This window comes from Streptopelia decaocto (genome assembly GCF_964273445.1).
Source record: "Streptopelia decaocto genome assembly, chromosome: 1".
Lineage (NCBI taxonomy): Eukaryota > Metazoa > Chordata > Aves > Columbiformes > Columbidae > Streptopelia > Streptopelia decaocto.
Window position 1 is genome coordinate 8,261,796 of NC_138663.1, and position 12,035 is coordinate 8,273,830.

At 44.8% G+C, this 12,035-nt stretch overlaps 1 protein-coding gene across 4 annotated transcripts in view; it reads right to left on the reverse strand.

Annotated features, from left to right (window-relative positions):
* Positions 1-12,035, reverse strand: part of FRMD4A (FERM domain containing 4A) — a gene marked incomplete at its 3' end in the record, with an annotated part of 393,830 nt that overhangs the window by 218,041 nt on the left and 163,754 nt on the right. The gene's annotated exons all lie outside the window — the stretch shown is intronic.

The window sequence follows — 12,035 nt, forward strand, 5'->3', positions numbered from 1 at the left end:
TTACACTTTAAATTGTACACAAGTGTTTTGTAAACGAGAAAAATACTTTCCACTCCCACAGTCTTCCCAAGTTGTCCCAAAGCAGCCAGGTATGATTCCGTGCTTTTGTAAACATGTGTTTTGGATGTTATGTTCATTTCCATACTCAGTTACATGCACTGGTCTAAATCCAGTTTAGAGTTAATGTGTGCAAAGTGGGAGCTTCTCAGTTCACCAGCTCCATAGTGGTATTCTGAATTTGGTTAGTAAAACAGAAAAGAAGTTGGCCCACGCTCTTTTCCTTGGAGCAGTTCTAGCTGGGAGATCAAAATCTGCTGAGCTGTGGAGCCAATCCCTTCCTCCGCATTTTGTTCTCATTTTAATGCAAAACTAAAAATACTTTGTTTTGATCGAAGTCCAAAAGCCAGGATTAAGGTGTTAGGGACATGGCATTAAAGCAACCATTTAAAATAGAGAAACTCTGTATCTGCGCAGCATATGCACATGCATTAAAACTGGTCAAAGAAAAAAAAAACGCAGCAGCTTGATGTGGGAAACTCTAAATATTAAAACAATCAGCCTTTGTTCATAATTAGTTCCATATGTCTCTTGCCAAAGAGAGTGAGAGAGACAGGAAAAGATGAAAATATCTTAAGCATGACTGACTTATGTAGGTTCTTTAAGTGAAATAGGTGAAGTGTTTGGGTCTTTGCTTCTTGCAGGGGTTCTTATGATTGTAAATTCCCCCCTGCTATCTCACAGTTTGCCTACCTGTTTTTTTTTTAAGCACAAGGTGTCTGGCATTTCCCACCTGCCCCCAGGGGACCTTGCCTGCATCAGCAGAGCCACTGGGGATCTACCGGTGGAGAAAGAGAGCAAAGGTGTCTGCGGTCTGCTTTACTGGGAGCTTTGCCTGGATGAACAATGAGTCATATCTGAGTCAGGAGCTCAGGGGTGAGTGTTTCCTATAAGAGCAGAGCAGCAAAATCTCCCTGCTCACCCCATCTGAAGCCCTAGGCATGGGGGATCCTGCTCACACCTGTCCATTCCCCAGAAGCTCTTGTATTCCTGCACACGAGGTCTCCTGTGGGTCCAACTCTTAGAGAGATAAGCCTTGTAGACAAAACTTCATCCACTAGAGGGGACAAAGAGCTGTAACACATCCCCACCAGTGTCTATGAGCAATCAAGCTCCAGGACCAGAGGCAGATAGTCTAGTGGTACCAGCATGAAGCATCACATAGACTCATCTTCTCCATAGGGGAAACGGGAGCATTCATTCAGTTATTTCCACAAAATGTGAGTTCTTTATGTAGGTTTTTAGGTCTTGTAAATGACATGTGAATCTGCATACTGCTTAAGGCAGCTGAATAATAATACAAATATTCTCCTTTGCAGGAAACCCCTTGCGCATGTGGAAAGTAGAAGAAATCCATCCATTTGCATAGTGTTGGAACCGGTTCCAACAAGATCCCTGCATATCCCAGTGGGCTTCATTTCTCCCTCCCTCCCTCCATGTGCTGCACCCCAGGCACAACTCTATGCGTATCCTCCACAGAAACCACAGAAACCTGGAGACCTGTATCCACTATGACACTTTCTTCTATCTCATTCCTCATCGCCCAGTTGGTATGAACCTGGAGATGGGAAGCCAAACCACAATCATCAGGACTGTGAAAATAATCTAGAAGAATGAGATTTTTGCTTTCTGTTTTTAGGGTTGTTCAAGGTACATCGGTAGGCAAATGTACAGGGTAGTCTATTAATATTAGTTCAATAGATTCCCTATAGGATAAGTAATGCAAAACATGCTCTCATTATGGTCTTTCTAGTGATTCCTGGAGAGGGAGATCAGGTGTTTGTGGCAGGTCATGGGCACTTCGAATTCTGAATTTCCCCCTGGAGAGCCCCTTCTCTCTTTTAGTTGACTGCAGAAGCAGATTAAGATGACCAGACTCATCATTGAGGCTTCATTCGACTGTATTGTCTGTAGAGACAATCTTCAGCCTGAACAGCACAGTAGGAAATAAAAGCCAAACTATTGTAAAGGAACATCCTGGCCTCACCACCACAGACCCTCAAAAGAGACACGCTGTATTTACTAACTGCTGAAAGACAAAACTCTTTAAAGCAGTAGATGCTTTTTAGTACTAATTGCAGGCTGCCAGGAACAGCGGTTTGTGGTAACAATGCATCAGAGGAAAGTACATTCCAATAGATTGCTATTTAGACTAGATTTTTTTTTTTTTTGGTCTTTAATGAAAAGGAGAGAGAAATCATTTACTGCTGCAAAGCGTGTCTTATATTTGCAACTGAGGAGTCAAGTTTCAAGTCAGTGTATGCCCAGCGGAGACCAGTCAATGGAAACCAGTGACAGCAATGGTATAAATTGAAATGCAGTATGTGATATCTATCAGATCTATCAATAACACATGCTTTGTAAAACTGAAAAGTCACTCAGTATAGAAAAAAAAACACTTAAGTTCTGTACTCCATGGAGACATGAGTATGGCAACAGAATAAGAAGAGAACAAGGATAACTTGCAACTCCTGACAACATTTTCCACCCTGGATGATATTGATGGTCTCTGTCAAAAGCAAAATAGCCAAATTCTTCCCTGGAGTCCTGATAGGGAAACCACTTGTATTTGAGCTCATCAGCAGCTCCTATTAATCTTAGTGGAATTCCTTGCTTCCCATTGTAAGAAATCCTCTTTAGCTGATTTGTTGGCTCATGGCAAAGCAATAGGAAGACAAGGAGAACATGGTGATGCTTTGGGGCTGCAGTCCCTACAGAGACTTAACTGAGGTTTTACTGCACCCAGAGTCAGGTTGTAAAGGGAACTGCCATGTTGGGAGTAAAAATAAGCACATGTTGTTATTGCAAATCCAGCTTGCTTTAAAGTTAAAAAAATCCCCACAATGTTCCAGTCTTACATGGTGTTTTACAGAGGAATGTTCTGATCACTTTAGCCTGGGGAGGGATGTGGGAAAGCACACTGAGTGGAGCTGCGTTCCTGTATGAGCCTTTTCTGTCAGAGTTGGCAACAACCCAGCAGCTTGCTAGGCTGAGAGATGCTGTTTGCAGCCCCCAGACATGAAAACCCAGGGGTTTCCCCTGTGTGTGGCAAGGCCAGGTCACATCTGGGGGCCACACAGACCATCACACATCCCTGTCATCCCTAGGCAAACAGGGTTGCTGCTGGGGCAGCTCCTGCATCAGTACATGTGGGTGGCTTTGTTGGGTGCAGCAATGCAGGCTGACTATGAAGGTCGGCCCCACATTTGAACAGAGATTCTTGCTTTGTTTTACTCTGTTTTGGTGCTCTGGGTTATGCAGAGATCAGCATGGCGTTGCACTGTGTGTGCAGCATGTCCATCACTTGTACCGACAGAGACAATGGGGAATTTAGGCTCCTGTGACAGATTTGCATTGTACTACAGCAAGGTTGTTTAACCATCTGTGGTTCTTAGAAGTGTTAGTAAGTCTGACTAGCATGAGCCTAAACAGAAACCCAGAACCACGCATCACTGTAGGTTAATCCAGAATGTAATGTTAGAAGTTCCTTAATTTCCTAATTCATTGGTATTCCAGCAGAAATATCCACATGGCCACTCATCTGTTACTTTTTATAATTCAGCCTTGGGTGTAAAGGGGTATCACTGGCAGAGCAGAGCATGAAACCCTGGATGTCACCTCCTGAGCCCACACCTAGCCAAGTTCTTAGACTCATCAGCTGGCATGCTCACCAAGACAGTAAGTTCTTGACAAAATCTCCAGTAGATAAAGTCACACTGCTCAAAAGCTCTGAGTAGAGGACCAGTCTAGAGCTGGAAAGTGCAGTGCTCCTGTTCATTCACAACTAAGAAAGAAGGCAATGGGAAGCTATGGAACCCTAGTTCAAGAGCCACACACATGGTATGTCCATGGGACCCCAGAAGCAGTCACTTGTGGTGACTCATTGCATGTCCTTGAGAAAATAAGTTTGGCTGACAGGTTGGAGGCCCTTCCAACATGCTGAAGTGTCTGGAAGCAAAATGTGTCATCTCCAAACAGAACATGGTGTTCAACCTTTCTTCTGATCTTTAAAGAAGATACAGAGGGCACAGCCTCTACTGGAAGTCATAGCACAGATGTTGACACCCCAGAAAATGTCTTCAGGAAAGAAGATAGAGCATACTGCATCCTTCCTCCTCCCCTAGTGCCACCAAACAGACTCTCCGGGAGCAGCCTCCATCCTACCTCCAGTTCTCCTCCCCACCCACCATCCTGTGCGTGGTCCCTGCTGGGCAAAGTGGTCCCAACCTCTGTGCATCCAGGCAGACGGGCTCCTGGAAAACCCTGGCCAGAAGAACAGCAGCAAATAGCAACTGAGGCCTCTGCTAGATGGAAGGACACTTCCCTTGTGTTTTAGTGTGCTGGTAGGTCGGCTCTTTTCCCACATAACTCAGAGAGACAGTAATTAATTAGGGAGGGAACTTGCCTGACCCCATTGCCCTGGAGGCACACCCCTGTAAACATCATGAAGGGATCGCGGAGGCCACCTCTGACTTCCAAGGCTTATCTAAACAAAAGAAGAGATATTTGGCAATGACACCACATTCCCACATTGTGGATGTGTAGCAGAGGTTGGATGTCATGCATAAAATAGCCGTCTTGCACACAACTGAGGTATGACTGTGCAATATTTCTATCAGGGATCTGTTCTAAAGTCTTTGCAAATCCCAGCAACTGCAAGGAATGTGCAAATACTTGGTGCATCTCACTACCAGGTCTTAAAATGTGAGTGGGTTATTCCTGAGTAAGGCTTAACACTGCTGATTTGCTTCAATTCCTGAAGAAATAGGGGTTTGCTCAGCATGGCATGGGAAGTACTCAGCCTTGAGCCAGATTTAAGGCTTAAACAGGATATGTGACATATGGACTATGTCAAACACTCTGAAGATAAATGCTTCTTTGTTCTGTGTAATTTTCCCTCTTTTAAAACTTCATCCTTTTTACACTGCTTTGATTAATCTTAATGTACTGCAGGAAAGCATATGTGTCTATGTGAAGGGAGGAGAGAGTTATGTTGCCCCAAGAGAAAGCCACATGGAGAGAAGAGAGGCCAACATGTCCATAAAGAATGGAGAGGAGCAGAAGACTCATGAGAGGCATCATGAGGGGTTTTTTTTAAGCCTTGCCAGACCTGGTAAACAGCCTCTCAGGCAAATTTTGTTTTGTAGTTGAGGTCTCACAGGCATGAAATAATGATGGATTTTGTCTGAGTGAGGAGAAAACTGCATTTGCACAGAAGAGAAAGAGAAATTGCTAACACTGGCAAAATAAAAACCAAAATTGGTTACATTCTGATCTTTGTAGATTTATATGGACAGATGAAGAAATGCGAAAAGTTTGTCTGACTCCCTGGATCTTCAGGCTTGGAGTGTCACCCTGTAATTCCTATCAGTTTCCATTTTATTGCTTTAGATCTTTTGTGTTGGCCACGCTGTGACAGCACCTTACCTCATTTGTAGGAGACATCTGGAGTGGCGTTTACATCTCCTAACTTTGATCGCTTTCATCTGAGCTTGTCATCTGGACTCCTTCTGTCATCAGTAAAGAGAAATGGGCACTTTAAAGGTTCTTCAGCTGCCTACTTTACTGGAGGGTGAATGATACCTAAAAGTATCAATGTCTCCCCACTGATTATAAAATAAGCTTGATAACTGGCCACTCTTGTTCTACCTCTCCAGCTCTCAAAAGTTCTGCTGTGTCCCTGGGCAGCTGTATTTAATTGCCCTGCCTTTGCTAACATCCCTGTTGGCACTCGCACTCCCAGATATTCATTCAGGCTAGAGGTGAGGAAGAGATTTTTTACAATGAGGGTGGTGAAACACTGGCCCAGGTTGCCCAGAGAGGTGGTGGCTGCCCCATCCTTGGAAACATCCAAGGCCAGGCTGGACAGGGCTCTGAGCAACCTGATCTGGGTGAAGGTGTCCTTGCTTATTGCAGGGGATTGGACTAAATGACCTTTGAAGGTCCCTTCCAACCTGTACCATTCTATGATTCTATGAAACTATGGTTCCATGACTCTATGGTTCCATGATTCTATTCTCACCATCTTCTTTTTGTGCGTTTTTTGCTAAGACTGGACTGCTCCACAAAGCTCTTCTGTTCCACAGAGGCTTTCTGAGGGTCAAGAGCATGACCTGACTCTCATGGGAGGGAGGTTAGGAGCTATCTGTGGTTGACAGCACTGTGCACGGGGCTGCAGTACAACACTGGCTTTTCTTCTGCTCCACGACTCTTCATGGCAGCTGTGCCTGGTAACTTGGGTCCCTGGGCTGGGTTCAAGAAATGACTCAACAAATTCATGAAAGCACATCTACTGTGGGATGCTAAATTTGAAGACACCACTTCTGGGTTGGGAAATCCCCGAGTGGGAACAACTTGTGGCTGGAAGATGACTGTGTACTTGCCTTATTCTTACATTTGTTTGTAGGCACCTGATGTTGGTTGCTGCCTGAGACATGATGTTGGACTAAATCATTCATTGGAAAGACCTGGTAGGATCATTTTTATGTCCTTATTTTTCGAAGTATCTAAACAAAACCTGATGAACAGCTACCTAACTGGATCTCTTTAACGTCGCAATCATGCTGAGCAACCTCGAGGGTCAAGAGGCCTGATTCTGCTCCTACCCATCAGACTGGCAAAACTTAGGCTGAGTCTAGTGGTGGAAGATGAAGCTTTAAATCTCCTGCAAACTGGATGCTAAGGATACACTGGAGGATTAAGTTGTTGCCAGAGAGATACGCATTAGGATTTGCTTCAAAGGACTGATTTCTCTGATAAACAAACACAAAGAAATACCCATTATGTTGCAGAGGGTGAAGGTAGCACCCACGCATTTGTATTATGCATCATTTGTGACTGCTTCAAGTATGAACTTGCTGCTTGCTCTTTGACTAGCAAGTCCTGGCAGCCTGGCAAAGCCACAGGATTTATTTCTGCTATAGAGGTTAACGGATCACTTTACATGTTGATAATGTCTTATTATTGCAAAGGTCATAAAGAAAAATGTAACAGACACCAGGAGTCGATAGTAACTGCAAGAATGTTTGATTATACCAGGGACGGAGGCTGCAGTGTGCATGGATCACACTGCAAATTGTGGTTGAAGCAAGTTCATCACAACCATCTTTCTGCACCCCTCCTTTCTCCAGATTGTCCTCAGTACCGCCTGTGAGAATGACTACTCTTTACCAGTGTTGATGGCATGAGAAAACAGGAAGGTTAATGGTGCAATTGCACAAACAATGGACAAGGAATAATACCTATCTATGGCAGGGAGTGTTAGGACTAGATGCAAAGGCACACGTCATCCTGGGTGCTGTAGATTCGAATTCCAGATAATGATGATTTGGATTATTCTGCAGTTGCGGTGGAGTGTTATACCCTGGAGGGAACAAATCATCAAGCTGGGATTCTGGAAGTCATATTTCTACTCCTTTTTAAGTGGGATGACAGAGGAGGGCTATGCTCAATTGGCTTCATGTCCCTCTGTCTCAGTTTCCCTATCTGTGAAATGATGAGATGTCACTTATCACATCTGATTTATTTTTTTCTGTTTCTCTGTTATAAATAAAGAGCCAAGTCATTTAAATGCCCCTCTGTTGGTAGCTTGGTTTTAAGAGCTGGAATACACGGTTATTGGTAGCCACCACTCCAGACCCTTACCAGGACATGGCAGCCTTGTCCATCTCATGGTGCCATCCCCATTGCCAAGGTCTGCCCTGTCTCCATTGGCACCTCTGGCCAATGGAGCTGAACCTCATTTTGGAATTTTCAATGTTAGTGTTTGGTTACTTTTAGTTCAAATATCCAGCTTTAGGTCTGGCTGGATACAGGAGTTTGACTCCAACTTTCATTTCTGTTCATTGCTAGCTGGCAGAAAAATGAGCCAGAATACTTGTAGCATCCCAGGTAATTTCCTCTTACTTCTTCTCCCTAAGTTATGGTATTAGAAACAGATTTAGTCTCACATCCTTGCTATTTTGGTGTTAACTCTGCCAGGACTTGACAATGTGGGGAGGGAGAAGAGCAGCTGTTTCTCAGGGTAATGGAGGAGGCTGGAGCACAGCGAATCAGTTGTTTCTTAATTCCAGCCCTGATTGCTATGTCCACCCAGGGCAAAGCAACCACAGTCACTCTTCATGCCAGGAAGCCCTCACAAACTTCACTTTCATCAGATAGTGTCCTATATATATACACACACACACACACATATATTTATTTAAATATATATGTATAATATATATATATATACATATACACACACACATATGCATATGTATGCATTTATCTGTGCAGTGTGGTGGGAGGAAGGCTGAAGAGCCAGCTGTGGAAATAGATGTCTGCAGGAATGCAGATGGAGCTATGGAATGTACTGTGCATTTGGCAGGCTTCGTTGTGTTTGGATGATGTCTAAGACCCCATGAACCACTGGAGATAAATGGCCTGTCTTTTCCCAGGTGGTATTTAGAGTGGGACAGGGCTACAGTGTTCACGGTTTAAAGACTTCACCTAAGTCTCTTTCTCTCCTGGGACATCTACTACAGCTCCATCACACCTGCCTTCAGAAATCAATCTCCTTTTTGAGGCCAGCTGATTGACTACTTCAGGCTCACTCTTCTAGCAGGATTGTTATCCCTTTGTTTACTAGAGAGGCTATTTCTTCCAGGTCTAAAGCCACATCCATAATGCAAAGAAAAGCATCCCTCAGCAGGGCAGGCTCCACTGCCCATCTCACTTCTGAACCCTCCCAGACATCCCATGCGAAGCACCCCAGGCATGCTGGGCATCCTGTATCATGAAGGCTCCCTCAAGCTGTGCCTAAGGCAAGGCTTGGAAGTCAGCAAGGTTGGCCCTAAGGTGTACCTCAAAGGTCTCCTTTCACAGATTGCACAAAAATAATTAGCATGTCCAGAGGCAAGGAAAGTTTGGCCCAGGGATAATTTTTGCAAACAGTGAAACAAGGATTCAGAGCCTGTATTTCTTACCCAGACCCCCTTTTCCCCTTAGCACACCCAAGGGACCTGCTCAGCTTATCCCTACACTGATTTGGCCCTGGCCTCCTTCTCTGGGCTTCTCCAGGCAGCCAAGTCCGGCCTTATCAAGCAGCTCAGTGGCAGCTCTCGGGTGACGACAGTTAATTATGAAATGTCATGTCGGAGGCTTCCCTTTTATCTCGCCTTGTAGAGCCCAGCAAAGCTCTCGAACAGCCTTTGGTAAGAGGGGAAAGGAAGTGTCAGTGCAGCAACAGCTGCTTCTCTGATAGCGGGCTGACAACGCTGTGAGTACACCATGTCCTGGAAGGAAGTGGCAGTTTATATCATATGGATACAAATCCCTAGTCCACACAGACAAAAAAAAAAAAAAGGTTTTAAAATGTTCTGATGTAATATTACCTTTCCAGAGAAAGTGTTAAACCTATCTGCTGCCAAGGCTTGCCATTGTCCCTGTGACACTCTGCTGAACTCACTCCAGATGAGTTCCTGCAGGACAACTTAGCTAAAAACCTTGTCCAGAGAAAAACTGGCCCAATATAGTCTTTCTTTAGGCTGTATTCCTGCAGAAGTCAAATTACATCAAGGTCGGTTAGCCTGAGCCTGAGTTTTCTTTAGAAACTGCTGGTTACTTCACATTTGCTGTTTACTATAACGTTTTTCTCTACACCGTGATAAAATGAGTTCACTACCTTGATATGAGCTGTTCAAGTGAGATTTGTCAGGGTCCACTGATCTGGGAACAGGTTATTGCCCCTGCAGCCCAAGGACCATTAAAACTAGGTTTCTTCAAAGGAAAAAAAAAAAAGATAAGTCAAGGCTCCACAGCCTGCAATTTCCCAATTTTGTAAGTAATCACCTGGTTTGGGGCAGTGGAGGGCACCAGGGAATTGGAAGAAGAGCATTATGGTGACAGATGGCCTCAGTCTTTCAGCAATAATCCTGACATAGATGAAGATGCATGGCATGGAGACCATTCCCTGGAGGGTCCAGTTACCTGGCAGTCCATCTGCCTGCAGCCCATCCAGCCCCGCTGGTCTGGCCCTGTGCTCCTCACCCTAGTAGTAGTCTTGCCAGTAACAGCAAAACATCTGGTAACAGATTAATGACCTCCGACGAACCTGGCTGCTGGAATGATCGATAACAGCCAGAGCTCTATGTTTTGTCCTTCCTTCATACTGAGTTTCATGTTTACTTTTTCTGTATCTAGTAGCAGAGATTATTTTTAGCATTGCTCAATGGACAGGCAGTTAAAGATCAAACACAGTCACGAGGCAAGAAATGCATGAGTAAAGCCTGGAAACTGTGCCTGATCGTGTCAGACAAAATTATTCTGCATTTGGAATATTTGGTCTAGGTTATCTGAAATGCTTCCTGCCATAATTCCCAGGTAGAAGAGCCCAGCTAGCTGAAAGCATGGTTGCTCATCAGGGAAAACTGATCTCCTTGATTCGCATAGAGGTCAGATTAGATTCACAGTCCTGACAGTCAAAGTGAGACGTGAAGCCTGGACGTGCTGCCCCTGAGCCTTCCAGCCCCAGGGGGATGAAGCAGTGACACTAGTGCAGTGTGTCCCTGCACAATGCTGCACAGACACACCAGCTCTTCCAGAGCCAGCTGGGGCTCCGGCGTGGCACAGGGTGATACTGCATAGACATGTCTCAGCATCACAATTTCAGCTGTGACTGCAACGTCCCAGCTGGGGACGTTTCATGGGTTTCTGAAATTACACATTGGAGGGACCAGTTCAAAACACAACCTGAGAGGACATCCATTGGTTTCATGGACTGAGGCCACCTGCACCTCTGGAGAATTTGGCCCGTACTTCAGTTGGTCTGCTGTCACCCTCATTACAGAAAAAAAGTCCCACAAACAACGCCCAAAACCCATGAGGAAATACACCTGGATGGAGGCAAAAGGAGTACATGAGAGTCGACAAAGCCTAGACACAGCTTCAAAACAGTGCTCACAATGGCATGCAGAGACATAGAAGAAATTATTCTCTATCATCTCTCTCATAGGTCTGGGTGGTTTCCAGCGGGGCACAAGGCTTTTCATGTCCTTCAAACATGACAAGACACATGTAGGTTTGTAGCTTTGGCTCTCTAAGCCTCAATCAACTCAGTCAGCCCTGGCTTTCTCAATCTTGGAAGTCTCTCAAATACTACTCGGAGCTACCCCATGACACATCACCTTTAAACACCCCACTGTTCGATGAAACCTGTCCCATGAAGACTCTGTCTCCCAGGTGTCAAGCGCTCAGCTTGATGAAGTGACACTGAACTACAAATAGACCAGAAGGGATCACAGTGCCAAGTTTATTCTACAGCAGCTGCAAATAGTCCAAAGAAAGCACTGGCCCCTTCCCACGCAGAATAACTTCCACAGCATGTTGTGGTCATGAGATGCGGATGTTGCATCTTTGCCTGTTGTGGGGATTTAAACCCTTAGGGATTTTTTCTGGGATGCACGGTACTCAGAGCTGGGGAAAGGAGTTGCATTCAGAGTGGCAAACAGTCATTAGGTTGGTTCAAATAATTACATCCCAAAGAGTATTTCGGACCCTATGTTGAGGCTTTGACAGGGCAGCCTCCAACTGTTTTCCTCCAGCTCCCATTGCAGCAACCTGTAGGAAAGAGGACACCCCAAAGGGCTGAGAGGAGATTCCAGCCCAGAGGGACTTGAATCCATTTCACAGCACAGGTGGACACTTTAGTAACTGGACCATAGACTAGAAAGCTGGCAAGCTCTCCTGTTTTTCACTTTTATGGTTGATGCCTAAGATTCCTCATCACTAGATCCTGAAATTTGAAGCATTTCATTAAAGAGGTGCCAAAATGAAAATTTGGAATGTCACTTGTCATCTTATTTCTTATAGCCTGAATTCAGAGAATACAGATCACCTTAACATGACTTTATTTTGAAGAAGATAAATGATCTGGCATTCCCTCATCATTGCTTTCCTTGTGCTCCCTAAAAGACTTCCAAAACATGGCCATCTCTGAC